General features: G+C 39.8%; 1 pseudogene; it reads right to left on the reverse strand.

Moving 5' to 3' along the window:
- Positions 1–5,510: 5,510 nt before the first annotated feature.
- Positions 5,511–18,790, reverse strand: part of LOC149142479 (aspartyl protease family protein 2-like) — a 35,217-nt pseudogene continuing 21,937 nt past the window's right edge.

Genomic DNA, 18,790 nt, shown 5'->3' on the forward strand with positions numbered 1-18,790 from the left:
TGTAATTGTCTAGTTTCCTAGGACTGAAACAAAAAAATTTGCTGGTTTCTTAATTGAAATAGATTGTACAATTTAAATAATCAGTTGTCTCTGTTAATGAAATGATATTTTTCTTTATTTACAAGTGAAGCCAGAAGAAACAAGCTTTAACAAAATGGTTAAGGAAATATATGTTTGGCTATGTACATTGCATTAGCCTGGAAATAAAATATATTGATCTATGAGTGAATGGCCATATATAGCTTGCATTCATTCTGTCAGTGCTGCCTTAGAAGCAACTTATTTTGTTTTAAGCACCCTACAGTTTTCATAGAAACATGCCTTTTTTGTGTTGTGCAGGTTTGGAGCAAAGACAAATATGAAAGTATAGAACATATGGTGGTGGTGAATGACAAGAAGGAAAGGATCCCTATCCCATTCTTTTTAAATCCTTCGGATTATGTTATGGTGGGACCTGTACCTGATTTGGTCAATGAGAAAAATCCACCCAGATACAGAGAATACAGTTGGGGGGAGTCGTCCAAAGCTTGAGTCACAACAATTTCAAGAATTTAAGAAAGAAAGATGTTAACAAAGCAATCAATAAGTTCTAACGTGAAGGCAATGTTATAGATACATCTAATGGCATTTGTAACCATTTGTTTTGAAGGTGTATCTTTCCAAGTTAAATACACCAAATCATAAGATACAAGAATGACACAGGTCTATTTGAGGCATTATATTTATCTCAAGTTTTATTAATTTTTCTATGCTAAGGTTAGCTACAGTTAGGCTTGAAAGCATTAGTAGTTAGACAATGGTGGCTTTGGTTCAAAGGGTGCTCTCAGCTCTAATTATTGAGGACGGCCTCCAAGAAGCCAACATATTTCTATGTGATGGACAACAAGGCAGCTCTGTTCAATGCACTAGTGAGGATTCTCCTTATGATACTATCTAGATTAGCAGTGACACTAAGAACACAAACAGCCATAATGCCTCAGGTAAATGGCTCCTCAAAATCTCAGAATATATACCATGATTTCAAAAAAAATTGGGGAAATGTTACCTTGTAAGCCTTTTCCAAATTACGCATAGCATCAAAATTCAATAACAAAACAGAGATTAAATTGCATGCAAGATGATCCGAGAACAAGTAGTAAAGAAAAAATTACCAACACTTCCTCCAAGGTGCGTAGAATATTGAATTCAGGTGTGCCCTGTTCTCATAAAGGCGTTGAATAGCTTGCCTCAATCTTACTCTTTTGCCAAATTCTGCCCAAGAAAATTTTGACCACAATGAATCAGCAAATTAATTGACAACAGGGGATTCAAGTTATACTAACTAGAAGCACACCTTGCAAGAAAAGTCCTTATTGAATATTTGGTATTAGACAACTAAATAAACAAAAAAAAATTCCCAGCTAAACAGAGATGCCTCTTTTACAATGATCAAGGCTTATAGTACAAGACTATGGCCAAACTGTACATTTTGATTCAATGAGAAGTAAGCTCCTGGAATTAGTTAAAATGAATGTTGGTGAATCACCAATGGATGACTAATCTAAAGGTGTGCAAAACGATATCAAGAGAAGGAAGGATCTGATTTCTTTTATCTAGAAGTTCCAGCTCATCTGAATACTATGCCCTCTTTCCCATTTCATGCCCTCTTTCCCATTTCATGGCAGCAAGAAGTTAACGTTTCCTCCATATAATTATGCAATCCCAATCATCAGTTTGGGAGTAATTATTGTATACTCTCTTTTGTTGGTTTGTGAATAGGAGTGTAAAATCCACAGAGAGAAAGGAACATGAGGAACAAGAAAAGTTCCTTAAAGGTCCAGGGAGTTTCCCTCTGGAGAGGTTGCTTGCAATCTTCCAATGCATCACAGCAGTGGCAAATGAAGAATTGGAAAATCTACAATCTGACAATATATCTGCAGCTGCTGAAAATGGTTTGGGGCCTATGGCTGATGCTCTTATGCAGCTCTCAACTCTTTGTAATATCAATCTTTTGTATAAAGGAACAAACTGTCCCCTAGAAGGTGTTGCTAGATATCGTTGCAACATCGATCAGGAACTTGCAATGAAGGTATGCCTCTTTTTGTTTATGATTTATCAATGTTTAGTGTTGTTACGCTGTATTGAAAATATCGACTAAAATCTTTTATCATCACTTTGGCTGTGGGAAATAGGAATTTTATTTTTAATCCATCTCTTATTTGTTTGTGATTGTAGATTGCGTGCAGTGTCAAATTTCCTTTGTCAAAATATCTCTATCGGTGATAATGACCTTGACAAGGACCATTTCTAGACGTGTTGTTCAGTCGCCTGCTACAGAGGAAGTAAATCAGTTCAATGTTAAATGTGTGCCCTTCTAAATGAAATTAAGACCTGCCCTTCTTTTTTGATCACTAGGTGCCTCTCCTCTGTTCAACTGACATAGTGGGGGTTTCCTAGTACTTTGAGATAATGGGGACTCTCGCACGATAAGGTGATGAAGATGCAGGCTCCCTTTAGTTGAATATCAGGACGTCAATGACGGCAGTGAGCTTCTGGGGTTTCTATGGTATAGAAATTGGTTCAGATGTCGGCAGTTTTACGAGAACATTGCAAACCAAAACCACCCAAACAAAAAACCAAATGTATTTCCTACCGCAAACTTGTTGGCGAATCTATGGCACCCGAAGTTTTTAACAAGGCATGTTGGTCTGTGAGAAGTAGAGTAAGGGAAAGTGTGTGAAAAGAAAAATAGCGAAAGCGGCCAGCACCAAGTCTAAAGACTGGGTCTCTGTGTACAAGAAGTAATAAGCCGAAGTTCCTAAATTTGTGTGCATCACGTTGATAAAGATAAAGCAACACCTGTTCTGTTGAGGACGACGAATCTTTAACAATGTCGTGAGGAGACCTCATAAAAGACTACATATTGACATAAAAAGCAATCGAAAGGACCTGTGCTTGTAGAATAAAGGTAAAGAAAAAGTATACACGTCTGTAAATGTAATTTTTTTTGGATAACATGTTCATATGCTCTGCCCTGTAATGTATGGTTGTCACATTTGGTGATGCCCAAATAACCATCGGTCGGTAGCTTTGTCAACTGCACAAAAGATGAACTTCTTGAATCTTCACTATCTTATTTTTGGCTCTAGATCCAGCAACACTGTGTGGACCATTAACTCTTCTCCAAATTGATGGTGTGCATGTTTCAGATGCTCAAACAAAATATCCACCCAAACTCACTTCAACATTTCCTTTGCTAGTTTTGGCCCTATTTCCCATCTACAAATGAAGAAGATCCCCTACTTCTGGGATCTGCTAGTCTGAAAAAAGCCAAAGCAATAGACACGCCATCAAAGTATTTAAAACACCCACAGGTCAGATTATTTGACATGAATAAAGACAAATAAATTATTTTTTTCCTGAATGTAAACCTGGGGCTGGAGAACAAAATCCTGACAATGATGGGAATTAAGGAAGATACTCTTCCTACCGTTTACTCTTCAGTAGCAAATGGAAGACATTTGCAAAAAATGGAAAGATATTTTTGATAATATAAGAAAGAGGGTAGAAGTATGAACAAACAATTCCCTCTCCCTAGTAGGTAGAACTATCCTCATTCAACCTGACATGTAAGGCATTCAGATTTATCAAAGCTCCAGTGTTCTGGCACCACAGAGAGTGATCAATGAAATAGAAGGCATCCTTCAACAATTCCCGTGATAAGGAACATCCAACGAGAAAAAATTGCACCTTTTAAATTAGTGATCGGTATCAAGCCCCATTTGAGTTGGAGGTGCAGGGATAAGAAAATTGGAGCAAATGAAGAAAGCCCTTTGTGCAAAAGTGTATTGAAGTGGCAAGTTGCAGCGCTTGCAAAGTCGACAACTCACGTTCAAAAACTCACATTCTCACCCTGTATTCTAGAATTCAATTAAAAAGAAAGTGTATTGGAGGCTATTAGTGGAAGGTGAGAAGCTTTGGATCGGAATCTTAAAAATCAATCTAGGTAACAAAAGCCTAACATCATTAGAAGGCCAATCCACTCTCCCTAAAGGGGCTCATCGATATAACATTATGAGCAGCAAACATTTAGTTGACATTGGGCAATCATGTGTTTTGGGGTGTAAACAATGGGAAGAAGATAAAATTATGGGATGATGCATTGACATCAATACAGGGTCTACTCTGAGTTACCTTAGAAATGAAGAAATGTGGTTGAATTTATGCAACAGATTACAAGAAATGAAGAAATGTGGTTGAATTTATGCAACAGATTACAAGAATTTAGTAAAGTTACTCTGTATCTTGGTGAAAGTAAATTTGGTTTCAGTTTTCAGTTGCTTAGTTTTCAGTGATTCACTAAGTAGTTGGAGTGTTATTTAACATACCACTGTGAACATCCTCATTGGCATAAAGATCATGGTATAGTAACTTTGGTTTCAGTTTTCAGCTGCCTAGTTTTCAGTAATTCACCAAGTAATTGCAGTGTTATTTAACATACCACTGTGAACACCCTCATTGGCATAAAGATCATGGTATAGTAAATTTGGTTTCAGTTTTCAGTTGCCTAGTTTTCAGTAATTCACTAAGTAGTTGCAGTGTTATTTAACATACCACTGTGAAGTAAATTTGGTTTCAGTTTTCAGTAATCCACTAAGTAGTTGCAGTGTTATTTAACATACCACTTTGAACACCCTCATTGGCATAAAGATCATGGCATAGTGGGACTTATATGTCTTCATATCAAGGCTTCACCTCTTCATTAGTTGTTATTAGATTATAATTATATATGTCTTCATATCAAGGCTTCACCTCTTCATCAGTTGTTATTAGATTATAATTACAATTACATGCCCATACAGAGGGATCACTAACATAATTAATTATAATAGCAACATCAATGGGAGTTAAGTGCTGGGGATTATATTCCCATACAAGAATCAATAACGTAATTAATTACAATTACAATGTCAAGGTGGGTTAAGAGTTGGGGAATGGGATATTACAATGTCAATGTGGGTTAAGAGCTGGGGACTTGGATATTACAGTGCTCGCTGAGGAACCAGTCAATCAGGTCTATTGCCTATATATGAAAATGACCTTTTAACTTTATGAAAGATATCCCTATGCCTTAAAATGTTAAGAAATGTATAAATTTACTGTATCTGTTTCGATTGCCCAAAATCTCATGAGAATACCTCGAGTGAACATACATGTCAAACTGCATCTATGAATCTAAGAAAATTGTGCCAAGCTAGAACAACTCACCTACAAATGTCGTGAGGAGACCTCATAAAAGACTACATATTGACATAACAAGGAATCGAAAGGACCTGTGCTTGTAGAATAAAGGTAAAGAAAAAGTATACATGTCTGTAAATGTAAATTTTTTTTTTGGATAACAAGTTCATATGCTCTGCCCTGTAATGTATGGTTGTCACATTTGGTGATGCCCAAATAACCAGCGGTCGGTAGCTTTGTCAACTGCACAAAAGATGAACTTCTTGAATCTTCAGATATTTGGACACAAGTATACAACATAGCTATTATTTTGACCCATGAAACATATTTGTGAAGGGTCTGCTTCATGCATCACAAAGGCCTGCATAGGATAACTATCACTCTATAAATCAGCATCCATACAATATGCCAATTTTGACACATTCCAAAGCTGGTCTGGCATGCACCCCCTTTTGGTGCTTCAACAAAACTATCCAGCTGCAGCTTCACATTTAAGTTACTTTTCTACTAGTTTAATGCTGTAATGCCTTGGCATACAACAAGATCAGAATTTTCAGGCACCCTTGGTAAGCCAAGGCTTAAATATACATACAGCAGTTAAGCTACTTGAGTACAGCCAGAAGTCATCAATTGCATTCAAAGGGAGAGATACCCAGCCTTGATTTGGGAATATCATACACAAATCTCAGGTTCTGTTGCTGGAAATTCCCCAACACAGAGTGCCCAGAAGAATTGGGAGCAAAGGCAAAGCACATGACTCCATCATCAGCTGGGTAGAGTATGTGAACAGGGCTCAGATGAAGTTCTGCATCGTCTTTGGAATGCAAGGTAATGAGAGGAATATTTATATTAACGGCTGAAGAAACATGGAAACAAGTATCAAAGGGAGCAACCGAGAGGGCTGCTTGGAGACCAGGCAAGTTTTGGGTAAATGCATCCCTCAATCTCCCATATGCAGACTGCTCAAACCGAGAAATAACAGTGCCTGAATCGACCATGACAGTAGCAGAAATGGGAAGAAACTCATCACCCACATTGATGCCTGTCATGCTCACAAAATACTGAGAAGGGCTGGATCTGGAAGCCACAAGAGGCGTGAATTGCACATCGTAGTCCAGTATGGCTGCCTCTCCGAAATGCAAAATTCTAGAAGGAATAGTGGAAGAAACACTGGGAAGACAATAAGAAAAAACTTTCCCAAAGGCAACAGATGTCTGAGCTGGGAATCCTATAGAGCTTTTCCCTAAACACAGCAGCCCTGTAGCGCCATTGAAGAGACCTTTGTTGTCATGTCCACATCCAAAAGCGAAGTTGCTCACTGTCAGAAGGCTTGTATCGTCGGATCTTAGAGTTAATGTCTCGAGAGCAAAATCCCCCCTTGTGGTGGACTTGTCTCCATAAGAAACCCTATAATTGCAGGAGGAATTCAGGCATGAGTGGCTGAAGCTCTAGAGTTGCTGGCAAGTCGTGGAGTTGCAGGGCAAGGGCTTGTAGGTAGTCGATCCCGCAGGCTGGAACAGAGAATCCTAGAAACAAAGACATGTTTCATGTGGCGCGGTGGAAAAAAAGAGAACGCTACGCTAGATGGCCGCTCTGGTAGGAAGCAGAACGCTACGCGAGCTACGCGGCCATCATGCAGGGAAGAAACAAAGACACGTTTCGTGTGGCGCGGTGAAAAAAAGACATTTTAAACTAAAAAAACATATTAAATCAACGGTTAAAAACACCCCAATCGTCTAACACAGAATCAATGGCTCAGGATCGCACACGTCACATTTTAGGGATGTCTTTCTCAGAGGGAACGCCTTACAGCGTAATTATCACCAAAGTATTATGGTCCGTACAAGGTGTTGCAAAAGATTGGTACTATGGCATACAAATTGGAGCTTCCTGCAGCTTCTCGATTGCACCCAGTTTTCCATGTTTCATGTTTAAAGAAGGTTATAGGCGACAAGCTCCCAGTTCAAACAATATTGCCAGAACTTGACAAGGAAGGAAAAATTACATTGGAACCGGAAGCAGTCACAGAAACAAGAACTCGATAGCTACGAAATCGATCAATTTCAAAGTATATTATCAAGTGGAAGAACTTATCCGTTGAAGATTCCACATGGGAGGATGAGAATTTTATGCAGAAGTATCCAGAACTACTCAAGCGTTGAGGACAACACTTTTTTGAAGGAGAGGGGCATGTTGGGTCCCTATAATACTAGTGATTACCCCATTACTACTGTAGTTATACCCCTTATTTATATTGTTGTGCCCCTATTACCCCCATGTTGTTATTTCTGTGCCCCATAGAATCCCTCTATTTTTATTTTTGTGGGTTTATATTATTATTGTTAGGTCTGCTGGATTATATTGTGACTCCTTAAACTCCTATATATAGAAAGGAGGTTTTGTCATTTGTATCATCCAAGAATTGTTCATTTATGTAATGTAAAGAGGTTTCCCCCTCAAAGAGGCTGAATTCTAAGGCGTTGATCTATCTTTTCTATATTTTCTTGAGCTGGTTTCATAATAATATCCATGGAGGAGACACATAGAGCTGGTCCTAGTCGAAATAGAGGCAACAACGAAGAACAAGGTGGTGATGATGGTCAGAAAAGAATGCTTGGGAAGACTATTGCTCGCTGCTCGCATGAGGACTTGGGCATGCAGAGCGACACGCAGGCAGTGGACAGCCTCATGGCGGACACGTCGGGCCTGCAGCAAGGAAAGCACTCAGTAGGCGGTGGGCAATGCTGAGTCAGACAACCCAAATGATTAGGCTTGCCCGATTGTGGAGGAACCTGCCACGGAGGAATTTGTTGTGCAAATCACGTCTGCCAGGTGGCACTTCACCTAGTTCTTGGTCTTTTTTGCCTTTTTTGTCCAGGTTGGTAGTCCAGTGCAGACACACTGCTAGTTTTTGGGTGGGTTTGCAATGTTGGCTTTTTGGTTTTCTTCAAAAAACTGTGGGTTTGCAATGGTGTCTTTTTGTATCTCTTCCTCTCTTTCAGACTGGTTTCCCCTCTGTTGGGGCAGTCTCAGATCTTGTTAATGACAACATGTTGATTCAAGCCGAGTCCCTTTCCGGCCAGGACACTCTATAAATACTTTTTCTTTTATTAATAGATTACTCTTACTTAGAAAAAAAATAGTGCCGAAACATTCAAACAAGAGGTGGAGGTTGGTTAAAGACATGTGCTAAATTTTGTGGAATTTTTTAATGATTTGTCTGTGGTGTCTTTTTTAAATATGTAGGAAAGAAGTGGTATGGATTGCCTCTACGGTTGTTGTGACTCACTATTAACCAAATAATACCATTTGAATCCAATGTGACAAGTGGTGATATAAATGACATTTAAATTAAATATGTTATTTTTTCATTTGAGACTGAAAACTTGTTCAAATACTTTTCATATGATGTGTTGGATGATGTAGTAGATGAAGAATATTCTCTTGAAATCAAATGTTGTGCACTCATTTATTTGAAAATCAAAATTCGTCAAGCCCAATTCCAGTATAGATCACGCCTACGACGCAATTACTATATTAGGATGTATATTATCTCTAAATATATATGGGAGGGAAGAACAAAGACCTAGAGTGATAGAGGTCGAAACATATAGGGAATGACAAGGGAGATATGGAGATAACGTGAGGGAGAGAGAAGAAGAGGAGTGAAGAAAAACAGAAGGAGAGGAGAGAGATAGGGAGAGAAGGGTAACAGAGAGAGGGGGGCACAAAGATGGAGAGAGAGAGAGAGAGAGGAGGAAAGAGTGGAGGAGAAAGAGAGGGAGCTCAAGAGATGGAGTTGGAGGAAAAGATGGGGAGGGAAGAAGTTCAAGACATAGAGAGAGAAAGGTGGAGAGAGAGAGAGAGAGAGGGAGTGACAAGGGAGAGATGGAGAGAGAGTGTGTATGTTTTAGGGTGAGATAGAAAGACAAAGAAGGAGAGATGGAGAAAAGGGGGAGAGAGAATGAAAGAGAGAGAGGGAGATAGTCAATAGATTTAATCTTAAGCCATCAAATGTAATATGACACTCAATCTAGGAAATAAATCATTAGTTGTATTGATATAAAGCTCAGAAAGAGATACACCAAAGCCTTGACGTTGCAGGTGTCCTTCGACGTATTCAGGTTCCAACACCACTTCTAGCATCTCATGGTTAGCATTAACAATGGAAGTTTAAGGCTTCTTCCCTTTAGTTCCAAACCAAACCAAACACACTATTCTCCCTTTACACACATAAACTAGAAGGCAAAAGCTATAGATATCTTGTTGGTTATTCAAGCTCCAAAAAATACTAGTTTAGCTTGGAAAATGAGGAGTTTATATAGCTTTGATGGAGGGGAGATGGTTCCTCTTATGATGGGAGAGGGCTTATCTCTTTGATTTGTTACATCTTTATAGGGGAAAGGAGCCCAAACAGACTCCCTCGACTCTATCTAGCCCAACCATTTACCACACTTCCGTTCGCGAAGCTTCTAGAGTTGGAAGCTCCGATTCCATTTTTAAAAACTTGTCAAAAGATGATCGGTGCAAGTGGTGAAGGGCTCACTTGTGTCATTAGGTGCTAGGTCTGGTTTCAAACTTTGCAAATTGACGCAAGAAGGAACTGATCACTAGCATTGGTCTTAAAAACTGGGATTGAAGGAAGATTCTTAGGAAATGATGCAAGAGGGGAATGTTCAGCACATGAATAGGGATGTAAAGGCATGTTCTTCATGATGGGAAAGCATATAGATTTCACTGTAGAGGCCCTCTAGGATCGAGGAACGAGGAGTACAGGGATAGTGACAAAATTATTTGTAATAGATTCCCCCTAAAGCGTGAAGCCAAACTAGAGTGAGGGGTGAAATGCTTTACATGTAGATGTGTGGAACCGGAGACAGCCGTCAAAAAACCTACAATCAAGCATAAATACATATACATCATTGAAAACTCTGATAAATGATACATGAATCATGGTATGGATGCAACCATCTAGAGAAAGATCATGTAAATGGATCCAAGGTATGGGCACAACCATTCAGTAAAGAGGATCATATCAAACCCAAGGTATGATCGCAGCCATCCGATAATGAGAAGGATCACATATAACAACTCATGGTATGGTCTCAACCATCCATCTAAAAGAGACATGTATATCAGCATGATCATGTCATTGATGAATTAAGGATTTTGTGATCCATATTAGGTTTATGAGAAGAGTCTTCAATGAAAATCACATCATAATTCATGTCACATCGCCTTGCAACCTGAAATTTAGTAATCTAAGCCCAAGGTCTTGCGCTCAAACACGACTTGATCAAAGTACAAATTCTAACATGTGAATAGATGTGTCGAAATCGAACATGCTATAAATTTGCTTGATTATTGGTCAATGAAGTGAACTGTTAACAAGCACGAAAGAAACCACCAATAATGACGATGGCACTCAAGGTACTAGCAACACAATACACGCAATGTGAATAAGGAATTGAAGTCGAACACTCGTGAAATCAGCTGATCAAAAGCCAATGATGTGAACTTGTCATTGAATGCGAAGAAATTGCCATTAGGGCATGCAAGCTCTAAGGTACTAGAAGGGAGTCTCTCGGCCAACTTCCCAGATAATGAGCTGAAGTCGACAGGGAGTGACCTTGTTGAAGGAGGGCCATGTTGTATCCCACATCATCGATGCGAGTCAAAGGGATGTAATGATTATGGATGATACAGAGAATCAGGAATGAGTGTAACTGAAAAAGGAGAACTCTTGAACATACAGGCGACACGACATCGGAGTTTGGCGGCTTTTGGATCCATAGGATCGGAGGTCATGATGACATGGTAGAGATCAAATGGAAAGGAAAAATGAATGGCCCAACCCAGGAAAGTCAACAATGAAGTGTGGATATCCCAACCCGACACGAAGCAGAAAGTGTCATGTTCAAGAGTGAGCTGCCGACACAACTGATAGAATTTCCCATTTTCCCCCACCATTTCTGGCAGGTACCCCAATTATTTTTTATTGCAAACTTGAAGGGGATAGCATGTGCTTACATTGTAAGTCCATCCTTCAGATGAATCCAACCTAGTAAGATTAATGAGCCCTAGGAAGGAGAAGCTCATTTCCATCATGGTGATGAATATGATGTCGTTTAAGTTTAACAAGTCTGACAAAGGTGTAACTTAGTATCCTTTTCATATTTAGAGAGTTTTAAAAAGACACAGAAAATAAAACTCCAAAAGGTCCCTTTTCATATATTTATGTCTCTTGAGCCCGAAAAGGTAGAAAATAATACTTGAGAGAACCGCTTGACCATGTCAGTCAATCAGTCAAGGAGTACCTTTTTCATAAATAGTTTATCCCCGTCTAAAAAAGGGGTAAATGTATATTGGGTAAATGACATTTTGCAGCCTTTAACTAGTTCAAAACTACAAGAGCTTGACAATCTTTTAGTGTTTTAAGGGTCAAAAAAGAGATGAAAGCAGACCCCTTGTTTTTATTCTCTTTAACGAGTCAAAAACGGAAAAATACCTGGCGATCTGTTCATTTGAGTTTTTATGAGTTGAGAAAAGAGCTTAAACACGACTCAACACCATCATCAACAATCCATCACCTGTCATTGCACAAGAAGCAAACGCGTTATCCGATTTCTAAGGTAAAAATAGGCAAAAAATGCTTTCCAAACCCTAAAATGTCATGAAAAAGTGAATAAAAAGGGGAAAAGTAAATTGTTTTTTCCCATTTACCTTTTTGCCTTGTGTGGAGCAATTTTTACCCATTTGTGCCTTAGATTTTCAAGAGCAGATTTTGGCAAATCCAGGAGGCCGATTGACGAACCGTCAGTTGCAGGTAATAGCTGAGACCCTTAGCTTCATTTCCATAACTATTTTTCTTGTTTTTAGCCATTTTTTCGATTTTTTGAGGAGATTTTGGCAAAACAAATTTTCCCTCGGTTGGTGCGAGATCCAGGCTTGGGATCACACCAATCGAGGGTTATTTAACACAGTCACTTGCGTCGTCCGCACTACTGTTTTTAAAACAGACACACCACCACAGAGAGGAGAAAATTTTTCATTTCCACCTAAATTCCTTGCCGCAAATCTGAACGTTCTTGGTCTAAGACTAATGTTGACTTGAATATTTGGTGTTTGCAGGAAAAATACAGTGGAAAAAATGGTTGACTGGAAAGAATGTGAGCATGAGGAAATTGATGCATAGGCATTGGCAGATCAAAACTATCTGGATGCCCTGAGGAACTGTGGGTTTCTCAAATTCTTCCTTACCCTTCGGGCTCAACCTAAGCTGTTGCAATACTTGATTAGTCTTTAGGAAATTGGCCAGGAAGTATTTGTGATCCAAGACTAAGAGCTAGAGCTAGAGACTTCATATATATACTTCATCACTGGACTGTCTCAAAAAGGGGAACCAGTCAATCTGTATGGGTCAAGGCCCATTGGGGCAAGTGTGAACATGCTACTGGCAAGAACATTACCCAAAAGCACTGAAATCAAAAAGTGGCAAGGTTGATATCAAGAGTGTTAATGACCTTCTATTGAAAATGTTGCTCTTGACCATAAACAGAGTTGCTAGGGCTTAGGCATTGCATGAGTCCAACAAGTCCAAATTAATGTATGCCATAGACTACACGACACCCATTGTCTTCAATTGGGCGGAAGCCATGAAGGTGAACATGAAGCGTCAGTTATCCAAAGCCAAGGCAGAGAACCTGAAAATAGTTTGGATATGGTTATGTTCTGGTGACCTTCTTTTTGGAGCGGATCCCACTATTTCACTATCAGCTGGAAGAGATAAAACCCCCATTGCCATGAGATGCATGGATGGTCTAATGGAGTGAACTGATGCCCAAAACCGGCGGGGGCCAGAATATGTACAGGAATATGACGATATGTGATGTAATCAAAATTTCTTTCCAATAAAATAATATGCAAATACATTCTCAATATGTGAGGGGTTTTGACGGAATATTGCCCATTGATCTAAAGAATAACAAGCCATGAATCGAGGTTAATAACCATTTCCTAAATGTCAAGAGCGATAGCTTCTGACAAGAGTTCGATAACTGCGCCATACTAAGCAATGTTATTAGTTATTTGGCCCAAACAAATATCTTGAAGATCAATCAACTCACCATTATGAGAGTAAATAGCCCATGCCATGGAAGATAGATTCTGAGTACTACGATAAGCACCATCAGCGAAACCAACATAAGGAGTCACAGACATCTGCAAAGTAGGTGAAGACATAATAAGCAGGAAAGTTGCTTGAAAAAACACACCAAACCAAACTTGAACAAAAATGAATGACACACTTATGTGCAAAAGTAGCCATGCAAGATGACTCAGGCATAGTACTTCTTGAGATACAACCCATTACAGGGCTTGTCTAAGGGATTGCCCTCATAATCAATCAGCTCATAGGCCCCTTTTTGTAACACACCTTTAATAATATAGGGCCCATGCCACATGGGTTCAAATTTACTTGCCCCCAACTTATCATTAGCTTGGTCATATAGTAGGACCAAATCACCCTCAAAAAAAGCACGAGGAGAAACTAACTGATCAAAATGGGACTTAACCCACTTTTTGTGCTTCAATGACTAAAGCAGTGAAACGATAGGTTTCATCCATTATTTCCAAATACAAGAGATGCTCTTCTTAAGGCAAGGTTTCAAGGAGTATTTCGACAACCAATTTGAATGAGGGAATTTCACACTCAATCAGTAAAGTTGTTTCCAGACCATAGATGAGCTAGAAAGGTGTGAAACGAGTTGTGTCTCTAGTCAAGGGTCAGTAGGCCCACAAAGATGAAAAAATCATGAGATGCCAATTGGATTTGTGCATACCAATGGTGCACTAAAGCATCGTAACTAAAAATTTGTTTACAGCTTCAACTTGGCCATTGGCTTGATGGTGATATGAGGTTGAGCCATCATGATGCAAGCCCAATGTAGAAGTTAGCTCAACCATCATGTAATCACAAAAATGGGAGCCATGGTTGGTGACAATGGATTGAAGCACACCAAACCTAGAAATAACATGATTGAATAGAAATTGCGCCACCGTTTTACCGTCAGCTGAATATGTAGGCATCACTTCAGCCCATTTGGTGAAATAATCCACAACAATGATAATATAACCATGCCCCCTAGCCGAACAAGGGTTACATGTCATATAGTCGATGTCCAATTTGGAAAAGGGACCAATGGTAATAACGGGGTGAAGGAGAGTGGGTGGGGCACACATTTTTCACTGATAAATAACTCATGGCATTTGCAAACAACAAGGATGCAATCCTTGAAGATGGAGGGCCAGAAGTAACCTGCACAGAGTATCTTTTGAGCAGTGGCATAGCTAGATAGATGGCCTCCACATGCACCAGAACGACAGTCATTCAAGACTCTTTCAACCTCCTCGAGAGTTAAACATCGGTGAAGAATTGAATCAACACCAATGCAGTATAAAGTATCCCCAATGATGCGTAAGGTTGGGATTGATGCCGAATGCATCAGCGATCATCCTTGGTCAATGCAGACTGGAAGGTAGAGGTTTGGAGATACACAATGATATCATCAAACCAAGGGTCGAGAGTGCTAATTAGAAAAAGAGTCTCATCCGAGAGATGCTCATCAACACTAGCAGGAAGAGAAGCAGAGGGAAGAGAGTAAATCAACTCGGAAAATATGAGTGATTTCTTGGATTTGGAAATAGTAAATACCAAATCAAATTCCTGGAGGATGAGAATCCACTTAGAATACTTTCCCCCAAGTAACTGATGAGTCAGAATGTAATTCATGGGCTTACACTCAGAAATCACAATTGTAGTGTGTAGGAGAATATAATGTCGAAAGCACTGAACAACATGAACGAAACCCACAGACAACTTCTCGACATGAGCATAACGCATCTTAGGATTGAGGAGATTGTGGATGAGGTAGTAAATAACATGTTCATGACCTTCGTCATCGTCTTGCACCAACACCATAGCAATGGTGCTAGAGGCCACAACTAGATAGAGGAAATAATCGTGATGATAGTTCGAAGGGTGCAACAAAGAAGCATTAATGAGGATAACTTTTAAGTCATTGAAAGATTTTTGGGCAGCCTCCTCCCAAATGAATGGAATCCCTTGCTTAAGAAACTAGGTGAACCCTGAAGCTAGCTCAGAATAGTTAGGCACAAAACGACGAAGAAAATTCACTTTCACTTGCAGACTCTGTAATTGATGCAACAAAGAGGGAGGGTTTAGATTGGCAATAGCCTTGAATTTAAGAGGATCAAGAAGAATTCCATCTTTCGAAACAATAAAACTGAGGAGTTGTCCAGATTCAATGCAGAAGACACATTTATGCGGATTCAACCGAATGTTATAGTGTCTACAATGAAGAAAAATTGTTGACGATGGACGGGATGGTCATGGTGCTTACGTGAATGAGTAGGAAGATCATCCAAACAAGGTTGAACGATGTTTTTAATGTCATGGAAATCATATGACATCTCTCTTTGAAAAGTTTCCCCAACATTATTAAGGCCAAAAGGGAGCTTTTTATATGCAAAAGTCCCCCATGGATAGATAAAGGAGGTCTTATCTTGATTGGTCAGTGTAATGTTTATCTGGTTGTAACCAAAAAAACCATCCATAAAGGAAAAGATCTCACTCCCAGCACATTCATCGATGATCTAGTCTATAAAAGGAGTGGGGTAATTATCCTTTGGATAGACATGATTAAGGTCACGGTAATCAACACAGACCCGAATGGTGCCTTGCTTCTTGGTTATCGGTACGATATTTGACACCCAATCTGTCATAGGGATGGGATAAATAAATCTAACTTTGAGAAGTTTTTCAACTTCCCCTTTAATGGAACCCGCTTTTCTAGGGTGCACTAGATGAAGTCGTTGTTGAATGGGCTTCACATTAGTATAAGTCAGAATCTCGTGCACGACTATAATTGGGTCAATGTCGGGCATTTCTTCGTATGACCATGCAAAAACATCTTGAAACTATTGAAAAAGATAATTATAGAGCTTGATCTCATCAGGAGAACAAATCACCCCAACATGAACGTTTTCAACAATACCCGGCTTAACAGAAATGTTAATGGGCATCATTTGGGTGATATTACCCATGTTTCCTTCGGACCAAACTTCATGAGTCATAAAAGGCATTTGAAGTGGTTGGGTTGGGAAATGAGAAGAGAAATTCTCAAGACAGGTAGACATGACTACTGGGCTAGGGATGAACGAGGAATGATGATGAGTATCATTCCATGATGCTTCCTCCAGAGACATTATTTCCATGATACTTTCGTTAGAAGGAAAAGTCTTGGTTAAGGGGTCAGGAGAATCCGAAGAACCAAGCCACGAGGATTGAGAATATGTGCTAAGAGAGGCACTCGAAATAGTATGATCAGTAGGTACCGGAGTGGAAGCCAAAACAATCTCCACATAATTGATCTCGGTAGGGCTTAATGGCATGACATCACCCCATGTATCAACAAGATCAAGAGAGGGAATGACCCAAGGATCAGACTTAATTGAGATCATGTTGACTAAGCCAACGTGCAGAGGTGGGAGAGGAAAAATGCCCATAAAGGTAGGATCTTTGAAAATTCCAGCCCCCACACTCTCATAAGGAGCACCAGTATGCTTCACGTATGGAACATTTCCATCTGAGGAAGAAGATGCGAAGAAAGACAACTAGTCGACTGTGACAACTTTCCCTTGATGGGAAAAATGGAGCACGCAGAATAGAGAAGAGGCCACAACGTGCATAGAATGGGTCCAACTCTGTCCGAGTAGAAGATTATAATTAAGATTGGCATCCATAATTTCTACTTCGACATATACTGTCTTACCTTCCAAGGTAATGGCAAGATTAGGAAGGACACCAAATGGTCGAGAATCACACCCATCAAAGGCTTCCAAATTGTTAGGTGATTGGTTCAAGGTAGGAGAACCAATTGCCTTCCAACAAGAGACAGACATGATGCATGTGGAAGCACCTTCATCAATGATGGTCATGTGGATTGTCTTCTAATTAATGGTGACCTGAATGAGGAAAGCAATCTGATGAGGTAAGTGCGGAACGTGGTTTTCCAGATCAAAAAAAATGAGATTGGACTCAGATGGATCAATACCTCCAATAGTTGACAGCAATGCTTTCCATTGAGAAGGACAACTTTGAAGGACCTCGAGAGCAGACATAGCTGATGGCTCTTGAGCTAAATCCTCAATAATGTTATAATGCTGAGCGGCTCGAGCATTCGGATTATATGAGGACTTTCGCAGCACACCCCAAGAGGGTGGTCGAATAGTGGAATTAGGATTAGGTCACTCTATATGGAGAGGACCAGAGGTAGACGAGATAGAGGAGGAAGGGGCACCTTATTTCTCTTTCCCTACTGTCGAAGTAGGTGTTTGATAATCTTTTGATCTGGTAGCCACATTTATAGGTGTACTCATCATAAACACTTAGGAACCCGAGGAAGCAGAAGACTGAGGCTGGTCTACCATTTGGGTTTTCTAGGATGGAAAGGGCTCTTTCAAGACAACTGGGGTCCCTTTGAGCAAACGATTAACTTCAGACCATCAGGGACAATATTTAGTATAGTGATCCTCCTCATAGATGAGGCATGGATACTTGGGCTTCCTTTGAGAAGCATCACCAGCAGATGACTTAAGAGGGCCCTGTTTTGGGGCATTGGCTTTGGTCTTGCCTTTGCTCTTATTTTTACATTTAAAGGATTTATCCATTGCGGTAGACTAGACAACGTGAACCTCATAGCTTTTACCAAGACCAGGTGAATTTTGAGAGGGATCATTGGAACCAGTGTTTGAGACTGCCTTCTACTTGGAAGAAGATTTCACGGGGGTCTAAGACATGGAACCAATCACTCCATCAATGGGTGGGATAGTCAGAGACTTCGATGCTGTTAAATTGAATGATGGTCTTGGAGCATCAGATAACATATCATATAACATGCCAGATTGCGAGTAGATGAGGACTAAATACTGGGCATGAACGATGGCTTGCTCCTCAGTGACATATCCACCCATAGCTATTTCTTTAGTAATTTTGCTGAAAAATGACTTGGTAAACCATTCTGTCAACAACAGATTAACAATTTTAAACTTGATCAGGCGATGTCAATGCCTCCATTCATGGATGTGATCAGAGATATGGGTCACAATGTATTGATTAAGGGATGTAAGCATATGGGTGCCAGTTTCATAGCGAACTGACAGCTGAAAATGTGTGAGGAAAGCCATAGAAAGAGTGTTAAAGTTATTGTAGGTACCACGAGATAATTCGATGTACCACTTGCCTAAACACTTGTGAGAGTTCATTTAAAAATTCAAAAATGAATAGAATCATCAACGTATGAATTAGAGGAGCACCGGAGGTGATAGGTCATCACGTGGGCTTGTGGATCCTCCTTCGCTTTTCCCTCAAGCTTCAAAAAATCACTCAGAATCTTGGTCGAGACTGGAGGTCAGTATGACGAATGAAGAATGGGATCATTTGTGAGTCTAGAAACATCTGGAAGCTCCAATATGGCCAAGAATGACAATT

The sequence above is a fragment of the Pinus tabuliformis genome, chromosome X (assembly GCF_031772625.1).
Source record: "Pinus tabuliformis cultivar Carrire ecotype Pingquan chromosome X, CPIR1, whole genome shotgun sequence".
Taxonomy (NCBI): domain Eukaryota; kingdom Viridiplantae; phylum Streptophyta; class Pinopsida; order Pinales; family Pinaceae; genus Pinus; species Pinus tabuliformis.